The following is a 12,390-nucleotide window of genomic DNA, read 5'->3' on the forward strand; positions in this document are numbered from 1 at the left end:
TACGCAGGATAATGTATGGATGGGTGGTCATTGTTTATAGATTAACCACCTCCGCTCCACGTCGGTGGTTAATCACCCTGATTTATCTATCAACAATGACCACCCAGCCATACATTATCCCTTACATAACTAGCACATGTGCAGTGGTTGGAAGTAGTCTCTTCCACTGACAAATTTCAACCCTGGTAAGACACCTACCTCATCAAAGATGTAAATATTGTAAATATTTAAGCACACATGAGCGGACACTAATGTGCTGCCATTACTATAGTTCAGATACACCAGCAGTTGTGTCACTGACTGGGACACTAGGTGATAGTCCACGGGGGTCACCAAAATCAGTATCGGGTTCACCCTGCAATCCGGCTATCATATGATCACTCGTGGATTCGAAAATTTGGCCTGAGGGTGGCGCTAGACACAAGGTCATGGTGTCACTCAAATGATTATGGTTCATCCTCCAGGGATGGTTCATGCGCTCAGCGAGCTTCATGGCAACGCGCCAAACAGATTTTTATATAGCTTGTGTTTCACCCCATGACATTGTGTGGGTCACATTCGGCCCAAGGCCCTTCTTAACTGGCACATGTGTATAGTACATGGTGTTATAGCTGCTATGGAGGATTCTAGTTGATGGAGTCAGTGGGCTATAAAATGACAGTGATTCTAACATACAGTACTGTATTACTGTATGAGTGTTAGACTGTTCACAGGTTTATATGAAAAACAAAACAATAAACAGTGAATAGTGTACCTAAAACAAAGCGACCAACCAATCTCTCTGGCTTTCTTTTTACAGCATGGCTCCTATGGGACAAGCCATCTAGAAATGGGTCTGTGATATCCACTTTGGAAACCTTTATTAGACTGCATCTTTTTTTTTTTTCAATTAGTATTGTCTCAGTTGACATTTTGCGAAACGTCAGAAATGAGAGCCAGATAACAGCCCAATCTATTTGAAATAAAAGCATAAATTAGCCTTTCAGTATCTTTGTTCCTATTGACAATGGGGTTTTCTTTGTTAATATTGTTTGAATGAAAGAAAGCCAACTTGTTCATCATGCTAATGCTTTGTTTAAGGGTTCAGTCATAATACGTCTATGCATTTAGATCAGTTTTCTTCTTTTAATCATTTCAGAGGAACCAATCTTAAAGGTCACCCTGATTGAATGTCGTACGGCTGGAATAATAATTTGTCAAGAAGGAGAAATGAGGGTGCCACCTGCATAATGAGGCGCTATTAGCAGCCTTTTAAGTAAAACAATCCTAGATAGATGTGGGCTCAAACCAAACAATTTCCATACAGAGATGGATTTTGGATTGAAGTCAAGGAAAAGGAAAGTTTTGTCAGCCTAGCCTTAATTAAAACTCTAGAGTGTGATTCTATTTAAAGGGAAAAGTGGACTGAGGCATCCATGCAGAAATCAACTGTGTGCAACACAGTTTTTGAGGCAAATACCGCTGCCTCCCATGTTGAATGTAGACAACTAGAGGTTCCCGCGCCTTCGGTTGCTCACATCTAGCGCCATGCGGCCAACATAAATAAATAATTGGTGCTGGAAAGAAGCCTACATTGACGGCAGAGCACAGATCAATTCTGTGCGTGGTGCCACGCCGCCACGCTTGGAGAAGTTGGAGCAGTAGCAGCATTGCGCAGTGCTACGGAAGAGGGGGGCATGGAAATGTGCGAATGTAGTATAGATACAGAATGTAGGAAAAGGAAAACAAGAGATGATCACAGTGCTATTTTGTCAGATCGGCCGGTCTCAATCATAACATTATGTTACATAACATTGGGTGTATCTAAAGAATTCTGTTACCTGCTTCCCGTTACCCGTTTCCTGGTCATGTGACCTGAGTAACCAATACATGACAGCAGCGTGTGTGGCAGCCAATCAGGACTAGGTCCTGACTAGGAGCCAAAGTCGTCATTAAGTTTGACAAATTCGTATGTCAGGTTTCACCTGACAAAAATAACACAAATTATTCTGGGCATGTCACAATTGGCAAACGTTCTGCAAAAATAGCAGATCTAAAAGCTCCCGTTTCAATGCAGTGCAATTTTAGGGGGAAAAGCACCCCTGGGAGACCCCGGTCAATGAACTAAAGTATATAGGGTTTAAGTGGTTAATTTGATCTAAATACTGAAACGTCTAGTCTAGGCTTTGTTCAGACTTAATGCCAAAAAAGAGACTTGGGTGATCCATTGTCAAGAGCACACCTGAATGCAGGTGTGATTCCGTCCAAAATGCATTGAGATCCACCCACTCGTACCATAATTTGGTGGTCAGGAACACATTTGTAATACAATAGTGTTGATAGTGTGATAAGTTCAAAGACAAATAAAAACACTGCAATAGCGAGCTATGGTGTGGAGTAAAATGCACAAAGCAGGTTTTATTCGCACCATTGAGCAGATTTGCTGACATTGATAGGGCTGAAGCAAGCATGCTATAATGCAAAGCAATCATGTTACATGCCCTTTCTTTGACAAACTACAAGTCTTGTTAAGGCGACGATCCATGGCAAATACCACCAATGTCTGTGTAGTGCCCCCCCCCCCCCCCCCCCCCCACACACACACACACACACACAATGTTTTGACACGTTACTTATTACCTTACTTGTATTATAACTTTTATTACCATACAGGTATTGTACCTTGTATTTTATGTCAGACATCGTTAGCATAGTCTGGCAGAGGCTGTCATACACCAGCACTTTACTGCACATACTCATACATAAATATGGGAATCTGAATAATGGTGAGGACAAAATATTTGAATCTTGAATATTAATATGGGATTAGACTCCAGGTTGATGAGCAGAACACCCCCGTATGGAGTTGTATGGTTTTGTCTCAAGTTAGTATAGGCACAACTCAGTTAACACCACCATGGATAAGAGATTTGTGAGGTGTGGTGGGTGTCTCAGAGTTCCCCTACCCCATGTTGATTCTCAACAAACCTTCGTGAGGCCTTTAGGAGGGCCATTCAAGCCGCAAGCGGAGCCTGCAGCACCACCATTGCTCAGGTGGAGCCTGCGGAACCATTGCAGCTAAGAATCCACCACTCCTGAATGAAGCCAGAAATGTACCTCCCAGTCCCGGCAGAGTAGTTCCGGAGTAGTTCCAACGGATTGTGTGGCCGTGGTCTTGCCCAAATGGGACTGATCGAGGGTAGCTACTGGGACGTAAGTCGGGACTTGATCAACCCCAGCTGGGTGGCGTGAGTGAGGGCTATGATGTTCGACAGACCCGAAACCCCGATGGCCTTGGGATACATCACTGAGGATACGTCCCAGGTGCATCCATGCTCTTATCATCATACATCATATACATCACATTCATGGCTCAGCCAATCAAATCATCACAAATGTCATTCCGGTCAATCACAATTCGCGTCTTCACATTTCTGTCCTCACTTTTGGCTTCACGAAAAGCTGGGCATAGGTGGGGCTAGCGCCCTTCAAAAAGTTACAGAACTATGCTGACCACTCTTTTTTTTGGCAGAACCAAGGGCAAAAGTAATGTGAAACTTCAAAGGCATGAGCAATCACTGCTTAGCATCCAGGGCATGGCAAAGTCACTTAAATGAACCAAAAGAGGCCCACTAGCCAAGTGGATGAAGTGGCGTTCTCTTTTTCAGTTAATCTTTGAAATTAGGTCTCCGCCACTCTACAATGGATGATAGCACCGTTTGCATAGGCTGTTCCATCTGCGAAGTGCGAATCAATACTTGCTGGGGGGATTTAAACGGGGTTGTACAGTGGTGTGTGCGTGTCTCCATGTGCTGTGGGGGGGCTGAAGAAAGCATGATTTCCGCTTTGCTTCAAGTTGTCAGAAAGTCACAAACCCTCAGGGGATCTCCTATGACCGTATGTGAAAGTAGACACAGATCAGCTATTCTTTCCCATGACACCGGCACACAACAAAGTATAACGCACGCACGCACGCACGCACGCACACACACACACGCACAGGCACAGTCTAAAAGAGAGATCTCTAAAAAAAAAAGCAACACAAGGAAACAACTATCCATCTGATCTGCAGCCTACTACTACCCAGGCAGGGACCTGTGATGCATCAGGAGTTCAGTTGAAGTGAGATATGTAGAGCTGGGAGTGATGATTTATCTCATACATGGGCCCACACCTTCACTTAATGCGGTTAATATCCAAATACTAATATATTATTGATTTCAGCTGTTACAATTCCAAACATGCAAACATGACCCGTTTTAATTACTTCAGTCTGATATTAGTAGCTTAAAGCTACTATAAGCAATAATATGTCAAAATCTTAATGACTTTTATTTTTAAATATTTTGGTATTCAGACAGCCAGCAATGAGTAAAACGCTCCCAAAAAATGTAGTCTCTGTGACACATCTAGGGGCCACAATCTGCATTCAAAGATGTTCCTAGAAGCTTTGTCATTGATTGAAAAATACATGCAATGTGGCCCTCTGGAGTGTGGGGAAATATAGCGGCCCTCTCCATCGTCACAGTTGCCCACCCCTGATTTGTCTGGACATGGGCAATTTACTAGCAGAATAGTGCCTGGCCGGGCCGGAGTGGCCAGAAATGAAATAGTGAATAGGGGTCATTCAAGGCAAATGCCATTTTCAAAGACAGGAACATTTGTCACCTCCACTGCAACCATATCTCACCCTCCCACCCATCATCCTCACCCATGCTGTCCATCGCTCCCTCAGGTGAGTTCACGCTATGAATGATAATAATGTCTTGCTCTCAATGGATGTTCTCCATGTATGACAATGAAGAAAAAGAAGAGTAAGATTAATGCAATGAAGAACAGAAGAGCGATGAGTATAAATAGGGAAGTACAGTAAGTGTAAGCAGGAAAACCAAGCGTATAGGGAACCACAGCATTTCTGTATAGTTGAGAGAGATCTGGCATCAGACAACCGCAAGCAAGCAACCATACAGATAAACATACACTATATAAATCTTGTTTTGTTTTTCTGTGTTTTTCTAGTCCTTGAAAGTAGCTGAGCTCATTTTCAGGCACTCCTTGTAGAGCAAATACCACAGACTGACAGAATAATTTTGTAATCGTTTCATGTGGAACTGTGGTCTTAAATGGGAATAATTTAAAGCCATATCTTTATTTGTGATAGCAGTTGCCTAAAGATTTGAGGAGCAGGCCTGTAGTCAGGACGTTCCCAGTTCAAGCCCTTGGACTGAAAAAAAGAAAAATATATCATCTCTCCCTCAATGAAGTGCCCGTGAACAACACACTTCACACACAACTTAATAGTTAGTCTGCCAGCATTTATTAATAAATTGTGATATAATTCATGCCAGCATTTTTCCCTGTTGAGCTCTTATTTTGAAAAGCCACATTTCCAGACGTCCGGTGTTGATCTTATGTTAGGAAGTTGGATGATGTGTGGTCACATCCTGTTTATTAAACATAGCTAACCTAGTCTAATAGAAGGCAACACAGAGTCTGCTCTGGGCCGTGGAATAAACCTTGTTTTGACCCAAAGAAAAGGAATAGGAGATACAGGCGATTGAAAGAAACAGATAGAATGGATTATTATGGCGACAGTGATTTTAATGCCACGATCCTGTGTTACAGGATGGACCAGCACCAACTAGCAACCTGATGCTAACGTGCGTAGCATTATGACTTGATCAATCAAAAGCGCTATAAAAGCCCAATTGCTGTAGATCAACACCAATGGCGTTAAGCGTAGCATTAATTAATTGCTATTAATTGACGTAGAGCAACGCCAATGGCGGATTTTGGGTTAAGTGTAACACGCTGCTCAATGGCCAACAGACTAATTAAAGGAGAATTCCATGCTAGAAGGCTTTCTTATCTTTATTTGTAGTTGTTACGTCCCCACCAAATAGGTCCAGGTGTTATTTTGTGCTTTGTGTTTATTTCCCCTACCATAAGCCCTCAATGAATTTTATTGAATTGCATTGAATTGATTGGGGCATTAGGGTGTTCGGTCAAAAATCAATTTGTTTTGTATACTGTATATCCTCTCTTCATAATCCAGTTGCAGAGTGTGGTGCTGATGCCAAGGTGGTGAAGTTTGGTGACCAGTTTAGAGGGGATGATGGTGTTGAATGCGGAGCTGAAATTGATGAACAGCATCCTTACATAGGTGTTGGTGAGGTCCAGGTGAGTCAGGGCAGTGTGTATTGCAGTGGGGATGGCATCCTCAGTTGACCTGTTGTGACGGTAGGCATACTGAGGGTCCAGGGTCGGGGGTAGGCAGGTTTTCAGGTGAGCCAGTACCAGCCTCTCGAGGCACTTGGTGATGATGGGGGTGAGTGCCACAGGGCGGAAGTCATTCAAGCATGTTGCTGTGGAATGCTTTGGTACTGGCACGATGGTAGCTGTTTTGAGACAGACAGGAATGACTGCCTGAGACAAAGAGAGGTTGAATATATCACAGAAAACTCCTGCCAGCTGCTCAGCGCATGCACGAGAGCATGTAGATCTGCTATTTTCATCGACCTGGGCGCTTGTTTCCGTTGCAAAATGGCAACACTGGTCACAGCAGCAGTGTACAGTGCATGCTGAGTGTACAGTTAATAAGCTAAACATGCCATGGTGTGACATGTGAATTCCCTCCCTGCCTCCCTCCCTCCCTTCCTTCCATCCTTCCTTCCTTCCTTCCTACTACTAATTCAAACATTCTGCACAAGTAAGATCAGATGTTACATCTTACATTCTAGCCTACTGCGGTTCATTATTTTGTCTAGGACTGCCCTAGCCTCGCGCAGACAGCCTTCATCTGCCTTTGCAATGCATATTGCCCCCCCCCAACGCAGTGCAGAGCAGTGGAATTAGTATCGCAACACGAGGCTAAGACTGCCCCTCACAGCCTTATGACAGCTCAGGTAATACATGGAAATAATTAATGCAGCTTCCAATTAAATACCATAGGCCCCTTTTACATAAACCATATCTACATAATTTCCACACTGTATTCAGCCAGACTATTATTGAAATGTTGTGACACTGTTTATGTTTGGGGTCAAATGGACCTCTAGAGATTATTGCGCTGTGCAATCATTCTAACTTGGATTTCTTGAGTCTACATCTTGCCTCACTTTTAACCCGCTCCAAAAACAAATGCCCAACACATTTGATCATATCTAGCTTGTACTGTATAGTGTCTACAATGGTTCTACTGTTCTATTACACTGATCATATTGTTATTTTGTGGGAAAATCTGACATCTCATAAAACAAAGTTAAAAATGTTCATTAACCCATTCTGAACGGGCACCCATTTTGGTGTTGGCATCATGTCGTGCTTTAGCTATTGAAAAATAGCAGATCTACAAGCTCATATCGCGCCACCGAGTGGCGCGATACGAGCTTGTAGGTCTGCTATTTTTTGAAAAATCGAAGAACGACTGACATTTTTAGAATCTGATCTCAGGTCAGAATGGGTTAATCAGACCAGTGTGTGTCCAGTGGAAACCTCCGTATGAATCTGATCTCAGGTCAGAATGGGTTAAAAATGTCCAATAATACCTCTCAATAAACTCACGCCTGTACTGTGAATCTTCCTTCTAGGTTGGTCAAGGAAAGGATTATCCTCTCTATGGACTCTGGGAGGAACAGATGCAGGCCGCTGTTATGTCTTGAATACTGTATGTGTGATATTCTACCTGGAGGGGTCTGGCACCAATCACTGCGCTCACTCTACTCCAATGTCCATGTGGGAACTGGGTATGGGCACCACAGCACTTAGACATACAACTACATCAGGTAGTGAGACTATAGGAGACTACATTTTATGATAGTGTGATTATGATAGAATTAAAATAGTCTATTGAAGAGTAGTGTCCAACATAAGCTGCACTGACGTGCTTCTCTCTCTTTCTAGGTTTGTCCTGTATGTGTGCGTGCGACATGAAGCAGATTTCCCCCCCCCTGTCTGATCTGTTGCTGACAGCAATTGCACAGCCTTTTCTCTGCCATAATTTTCAATTATTTTTCAAGTAGGGGTCGGCCCTGGCTCATGTATGTTCTGATCAGACTTGAGGTAGGGTTCAGGCTTCAAATCTGTCGGGCCGGGTTTTAATTTTCAGACCCGTTGAGAACTCTGCTCCTCCTGTCAGGTGAGAAGAAGTGGCTGGTGACTCCACGTGTATGAGAGGAGACGTGTGCTTCTCTAGTCTACACGCTCCCCAGGCCAACAGCAGGTGTTAGCTGTGACAGGGACTATACACATGGGGGTAATTGGCCTAATGCCTAAATTGGGGAGAAAAAACGGAAATGCAAAATAGAAAACAACCAAAACTATCATCCACAATTCTGTTATTCCACAATTGGGTGGGGAAAACGCTTTTAAATCTCAAGGGACACAATCTCCCTCTATAAAACCACTAATAATTAATATTAGGCCGTGCTAATGTGACAGGTAACTGGCATAAATATCCTACTGTTCCCTATAGTCAAACTAACTATAGTCACTAAATCATTAATTGCATTATGCAAAGGTAATTATTTAAAATCAAGTCCACTTAGTTGTGATGAAAAGGTCTAGGGAAAGACCTCAGTTTGATATGAAAGGATTTATAAGAAAGCTAGGGCTGTAGCTACTACATTGGAAATCTGTGGGGTCTCCAATTAATTGAGCCCATAAACATGTTAAAAAAAGATCCCAGTAATGACGAACTGCCAGAACTGCTCAAATAACAAAATGTGTCCCCTTGTAAGTGAGTTATTAGTTGTCTCAATTTATCTAACTTTAAAGGTATATTCAGTGATTTCACTTAATTCAAATATCACTTATTTTTTTGTTTTGTTGTGATAATCCTCCCCTACTATAGAGTGTGCTGGCCATATAAGGAGTTCCTCCCTGTCCCCAGTTAACCCCTGGGGGTCAAAAAACCTTAGGTTTCGTTTTTGACTCTCTATCCTGATTGGACGAAAGGCTGGGTCCCACAGCCAAAAACGAAACCTAAGGTTTTTTGAGTGAAATCACTGAATATACCTTTAAACTTGAATCCAAACCTACTTATTTATGTTGATACATTATTACGAAATTCCAGGCAGTTTCCTGACACCTAGGAAGTATTCCTCAACATTAACGTCCTTACATACTGGCAGTGAGATGTATAAATGATCTGAAAATGAGCTGGTGAATATTTCACATCAAACTATTAAAGGGAAAATTCACCCTTTTTGCATAAAACGCACGGTGTTCGGAGGTCTTTGCTGATTATCCAGTGATCTAGATGGGAACATTGGCGCTTTCTAGAGCAGTGGTTCCCAAACTGTGGTGCGTGCACCTCTTGGTACACGAGCGCCTTCTAGGGGGTGCGCGACATGAAAAGGCTAATGGTGGTGCTATGGTTTTAATATAAATATATTAACATATTATGCCAATATATGGCAAGTATATGCACAACATAGCCTATGTTGCATATATGCCATATTCAGGTTCATATATGTGCATGTATATGTGGATAAATAGGAAATGTATGTCTCTATATAGCTTATGCAATTTATATTTCCATGTGCTAGGTCAGGAGGTAACATCGGGTGCATGGCCAAAAAGGTTTGGGAACCACTGTTCTAGAGCAAGGCTCTGATGCCTTTTCCCTTCTACACCAATGTCTCTAAACAAGGACATTAGGCAATATACAGTTCAGGGTCACAACGCGTAGCATTGCAACACATTGCGAGGATATTGTTGCTGAATGTTTGCAATAGAAGAGTAACAGAAAAGGGGAGCAATGGGGTTCACATGTTCACGTGTCAACCTCTTAACCCATTTTGACGATTTTTCAAAAATAGCAGACCTACAAGCTCGTAGCTTGTAGGTCTGTTATTTTTCAATAGCTAAAGCATAACATAATGCTAACACTAAAAGGGGTTCCCGCACAAAATGGGTTAATATACACGCATGATCACTGATTGTGATATTTATTCATATGATTTATTTTATATTGTACAACCTCATCATCAGTCATCCACTATGAAGGCAACAGGACCACAACAACTAGGCTATAAAGCCTGACTTGATTGTATTCTGGGCCCAAAACATCTAAATAAAGCTCTTGCGCACTGTGAGGAGTGGCTGTTTTCGGCATGTGCCACCGGTGCACAACCAAGTATAAATTAAGCATAACGTTTATTATGCGCTGTATTCCCAATGGTTTATGGCATGCTAGTTTGGCTAATCCAGGGGCTTCTGGCTCAGCAAACAAATAGGAGGAGCCTCTGTGCGTGCCACTTAACCCATTCTGAACGGGCACCCATTTTGGTGTTGGCATCATGTTATGCTTTAGCTATTGAAAAATAGCAGATCTACAAGCTCATATCGCGCCACCGAGTGGCGCGATACGAGCTTGTAGGTCTGCTATTTTTTGAAAAATCGAAGAACGACTGACATTTTTAGAATCTGATCTCAGGTCAGAATGGGTTAATCAGACCAGTGTGTGTCCGGCGGAAACCTCGTATGAATCTGATCTCAGGTCAGAATGGGTTAAGCTTTGGCCTCAGTGAGGAGTGTCTCCGACAGCGTGAACGAGGCTAACCGTGCAGATACATATTTCAGTGTCCTTTTTGCTCCCTCTCCCTTTGTTCGTGGGGGATCATGCTGCCCGTTTGAAAGGACCTCAACTTGTCCAGACCCTCAGCACACACACACACACACACACACACGCACACACACACACACACACACACACACACACACACACACACAGCGAGAAGAAAAACAGGCCATTTCTCACATGAACTACTATTATTGTCCCGAGGACAATTTAATTGACATTAAATATTGTGCATGGCAGCATGCTGAACCTTAGTTTGTGTCTTATCACTCTTGTCCTTTACTGAGAAATGGTCGCCCACAGCCTCTCCAATTAATATCATTTGAAAAAGGCGCATGCTCGCTGTCAATCTCTTCCTATCTCTTTTGAAACCAATTGCAACAACACAGACACAAATTGTGTTATACATTGAAAACTAAATTGCACTTCAATACCAAGCAAAGACGAATAGAAATGTTCTTGTACTGAGGGAGAAAAACTGGATCGCATGATTGTGGTTGTCTGGAGTGGGAAGGAAAAAAGGTAAAAATGTTATTTATTGCTCAAGGGAAATTTCCTACAGTATTAAATGAGCTTCCTGCAGCATCTTACACCGCTTTGCTTGCAAAATCACAATATATTAGATTGTGAAAGTCAGTCTCATCTTGCAGAGTATCTTTTTGTTTCTCCTTCTTTATTTCACACTCGTGTAACTTTCAGAACCTGCTACAGTGAGATGTTTTTTCTTTTGCTGACTCAAAGTCAAAGATAGCTTCTCGTTTTCAGCTCAATGTGAACTAAAGCTTTGGTGTCCTTATTTTGTCCTTGAGCATCTGCCTTATCTCCAGTTACCCTCTTATCTGTACTGACAGTAGGTTAACGGTGCCTTTTTACACATTGGACACAAGCAATTGTGTGTTCAGATTCTTCCTCGTGGTCTTGGACCTGCCTCTGCACACGAGATAACCTCATGTGCGGTTGAGTATTGCTCGCTGTCGGGTGGAAGCTTTGCATGTCCGAAACCGCACAATTTTGGATTGATAAAGTCACACGCTTTTATTAAATATACGGTATATATAAAGGTAATATAAAGGCAAATATACCTTTTATGTATAAAACCCAGACAACCCACACAGACTGAGCCACTTTCAAACCTGGCATCCCTATTTTGGTCATTATAGCCTTATTTGAAAAACTATAAAAATATAGCGGACAATGAACAATCTACTGTATACTCTATTGTTGCAAGCTTGTAGATTGACAATTCTCGCTACTTTTGTGAGACACTGTCATACAAAGCATAACATAGGGCATTAATTTCTAAAAAAGAACATAAAGGGAAATAATGAGATACCAGGTATCTTCAAGCCCTTGTTTATTTGTACTCCATCTTAGCCTCCCTTTTCTTTGTCCTATAGTCCCGTCTGTCAGCATGTGATCTGTGAAAGAAAGCACACGATTTCGCACAGGAAAAAAACAAAACTAGCCTACACTTCAGAAAACACAAAAAACTAGAAAAAGTGCAGTTCTGGGCACAGGTCTCCACCAGGATAGGAATGTAGGACATTGCAGCTTGCCTTCATCTGGTGGTTGGATAAAAGGGCAACAAAAGTAAATTAGAGGTAAAAACACTTTTCGGCCAGTTATAGCGCCACCTTGAGGCTGAGTTGAAATTGTTCATGTGGCATTTCTTCCTCGGCCTAGTGGGAATGTGCGTGCACAATTTCACGGAAATCACGCGATGTGTTCATGATTTGCAGCATTTTGTTTGAAACTGAGCACTCCTGTGAACTTAACCAATCAGGTGGAGTCTGAGAAATGTGAAAGACCCGTTTCGTTGAATGGCTCTA

At 42.4% G+C, this 12,390-nt stretch overlaps 1 protein-coding gene across 1 annotated transcript in view; it reads right to left on the reverse strand.

The window, feature by feature from the left end:
• Positions 1-12,390, reverse strand: part of astn2 (astrotactin 2) — a gene marked incomplete at its 5' end in the record, with an annotated part of 505,571 nt that overhangs the window by 333,882 nt on the left and 159,299 nt on the right. The window lies entirely within an intron of this gene.

This window comes from Protomyctophum parallelum (genome assembly GCF_964188405.1).
Source record: "Protomyctophum parallelum genome assembly, chromosome: 21".
NCBI classification, from domain to species: domain Eukaryota; kingdom Metazoa; phylum Chordata; class Actinopteri; order Myctophiformes; family Myctophidae; genus Protomyctophum; species Protomyctophum parallelum.